Below are 3839 nucleotides of genomic sequence, written 5' to 3' on the forward strand. Positions count from 1 at the left end.
AAAATGTAGATATAGATTTATAATATAAATCAAATAAATTCTAACTGTGACTGGCAGATGGTGTACAGTACCTGGAAAATGTAAGAATGTAAACCTTGTAACAATTATGTGGCAACTCTGCAACATTCCTGTGAGTGTGGAAATGTGGTTGGATACCTAAAAAGCATATAATCCAAAAGCAAAGTTCAGGCCAGTACCACAATTTGGAAGTCATGACCTGAAGTCAGATGTTGATCTCAAGCCCCAGTACAAACTTCCTTGTTTTTGAAGAGGGCTGGCCAGATAGTTCAGTGTACTAAAGCACCTACTTAGGCAGAGTGCCATGGCTTGGGTTTGATCCTGACCTCTCGTACCAGCCCCGCCCTCAGAGTGCGCTGAGACAGCAAATGAGACTGGGGTTGGTGGCATTCACCTATAATCCCAGCTCTTGGGAGGGTGAAAACAGGTGAATCACAACGAGTCTGATCTATTTAGTGAGACCCTATAGACCCTGTACCAAATACATGAAAGCAAGCAAGCAAGCAAGCAAGCAAGCAAACTTCTTTATTCCTAACCCCTTGTCTCTTGTGGGGTTTATCTTCACTCACTACCATCTGTTGCTACAACAGTAGTAACACTTCTGAATAATAACTGTTTATCAGGAGTGATAGAGTATATTGCTTACATACTTTATCTCATTTAAATCCTCATAATTCTGTGAGATAAATACAAATATTGTCACCTTTTTTTATATAGGTGAAGAACACAAATGAATTAACTGTCTAAAACCCCACAGCACTGAAAGTAGAATGTAATTTTGTCTTACTTTGAAGCTCAAGCTTTTAATTATATGCTGTTCAATGAATTCCATTTAGAAGGAAAATTTTAACCTCAAGGCACAGACACTTAGTCTTCTGAAGAATTAATCCTTAATGTGGTGTCACAAAAAAACTTAATTCCCAATATAAAGCATTTAAATGGAAAATGAGAGCACTATATAACATAACTGAAAAAAATCCCATATCACAAATTTCATATTTCTGAAATCCCCCTGTATCATAAATAACAGAAATTTCATGGAAGGGACCCATTGGTGAATGAGAAGACAATAAGATGAGCTGATATCCACGCTAACATCATGAAAGTACCCATGAGCACTCAAATGAAAGTGTTTCATTATTGACTTCCACAGTAAGCCAGGTTGAAATCTTAGTCTTATATTACATCTACTTTTGTTTATATAGGACTTTTTTCACTTTAGCACAATTTTCTGGCTACTGGTGGTAAGTCTTCTTCCATTAGGTAGAATCAGAGGTTCCTAATGGATTTGGGCCAATTCAGTTTGCATTTAGTTCACATCTGCAAGTAGAGGGACGGTGTCATTCTTTGGAGGGGAACATTGTCCCACACAGCCCTCCTGCAGTATTCTCAGTTGACCCAGCCAGGTTGGGATCATGCAGAGAGGGCTCCCATCCAGACCAGCTGACTTTTCCTTTACACTTGGGTGTTTATACGCATGAATGGGGTGGGCCAGGGCCAGGCCACTCCTGGTCCATAAGTTTAGTCAAAAGCACAAGCTTGGGTTACTGACAAGCAGTAACATTCTGCCAATCTTTCTCTTAACCCATTTTTTTTTCTAATTGTGGGTGGTTAGAAAAGAATTTATGGACTTTTTATTTTTGGAAAGAGCATAAGCTATGAATCAGAAGATAAATGTCTTTATTCTATATTATTTAGGACAAGACATTTCCATTTCTAAGCCTCAGTTTCCTAAATGTAAATTAGAGATAATAATATCTTTCTCCTGTGATAATTGCAGGGAATAAATTAAATATTATATTATAAAGTACATGATAAGGCTTCCTGTTATGATTATTTTGTCATATGTAATTTTATAGTTGAGAAACCCCACACATCTATGGATTAAGGTCACATGTTTAATAAAATACAAAGTAAGGAATTAAACCAAGTCTAATTCCAGAATCCTCTTATGTACTGCCTCCTTAAACAAACTTGAGTTTTTACTATGACTATATAGCACTTTTTCACAATATAAGCTAGACCTTTAAGCCCTGATTTCAAAAAATATCACAGGGCATTCCAGAGGCCTTTACTCCATCTCTCTCTAGTATCTAGCAGGGAAGAGAGTACTCAGGTCTAGTACTCTCCTGCTCACACAGAGATTTCTAAAAATAAGGCACAATATAAATGCATGTATGTCTATCACTGTGACATCAACTGTTCTTAGGGTATTATTTTAGCACTAAACAATTGAGAGTGAGAAAATATCCTTTGTTTATTCTTTATCCATTGTACCCCATCACCCATGAAATGAGATCATTGTGAGTGGATCCTCATAGTCTTTTTTCCAAAGTAACAAAAAAGAAAGAAGAAATCTGCTAACTTTAATATACAAAAAATAAAATGCTTGTGGACTGTCTCAGTTACTCTTCTCTCGTTGCTGTGACAAATACCTGATACTCAAAATGAAGGAAGGAAAGGTTTATTTAGCTCAGTTATTGGAGGTTGCAGTCCTCACTTAGCTGGCTGCAAGGCAGAGAGTGGCACAAGGCAGAAGGGAACCTTGTGTGTTGACTCAGAGAGCAAAGGGAGGGGCAGCAGTTCAGACAGCTAGCTAGCTGCTCTCCCCTCCTTACTAATTCTTGGTAATTCTAATGCAAATTACCTGCCCTAGGGCAGGGGCAGCATCCACACCCACAATAATCAATCACAAGCTCCAGAAGCTGCCCCATGACTGCTCAAGGCTTTGGGGGGACACCTAGACACAAACAATAGCATGCCACCACACCCAGCCTCAGTCACTGTCTGGGGGGGGGGGCTGGCAGGGCAGACTAGTGTTGGAAACTTGTCCCTGTGTCTGCCTAAGCAGGCAATTTAATCTGCTGAGCTATCTCACCAGCCCAAAATTACTAATTAAAAATAATATTTCTAGGGGCCAAGGAGATAGCTCAATAGAATAGGTGCTTGCCTGGCAAGCGCAAGGTCCTGAGTTCAATCCCTGGTACTGCCAAAAATAATAATAATAAATAAAAATAATAATAATATTTCTAGAATAAAAAACTAAGAGAAGAATAGAATATTTTCATGATTTTTTTGCACAAAAAATCCCTGAAATTTGATGTGTACCTTGAATTTAGTAATGAGTTTCTTAATATAATAAATGTTCCTATGTTAATTTGCAATATCTCCTTCAGTTTTTTCTTGTAACAGGCTATATAAATTCTACTAATTAACTGACTCTTTAATAATTCTTTAGCTGCTGTGCTATGAAGGTTCTAATCAGACCACCTATAAATAACAGAACAGGCAGGCAGCATGCATTATATACATGTAGCTTCCAAAATATAAAAACCTATTGCAGGGCAATCTGTCACCTCTTTTCAAGTGTCAAGGTCACCTCCTTTCCTTGGATGGCTGCATGCCTGAGCTCTTCACTGAGCCAATGAATAGACAGAGCTGTCTGCATCTCCAGGAAAGAGGTAATAATAGAAAAAGGAAGAAAACAGGGGACTATGATCAGTTTAGAAGTTTCTTTGATTTCGAAGCTGTTTAATATTTAGCTTGTAAGTGTTGTGGACTTCTGAATAGTTGGTTAGTACACAGATTAGTGTTCTTTTGCTGCTTTTTATTGTCAGTAAAATTCTTTTAGGTTGAGAATGTGGCTCAGTGATAGAGTGCTTGCCTACCTTGCAGGAATTCCTGGGTTTGAGTCCAGCACTAAAAAAAGAATTCTACTATATAATACATACTCAGGAAAGATAGAATTTCAAACAACGGAGATAATAAAAAAAACTATAAGAAATTAATTTGCTCTCAAAGAAAGCTTTTGTTGTGTATGC

Source organism: Octodon degus, unplaced genomic scaffold (assembly GCF_000260255.1).
Source record: "Octodon degus isolate 3935 unplaced genomic scaffold, OctDeg1.0 scaffold00125, whole genome shotgun sequence".
NCBI lineage: Eukaryota > Metazoa > Chordata > Mammalia > Rodentia > Octodontidae > Octodon > Octodon degus.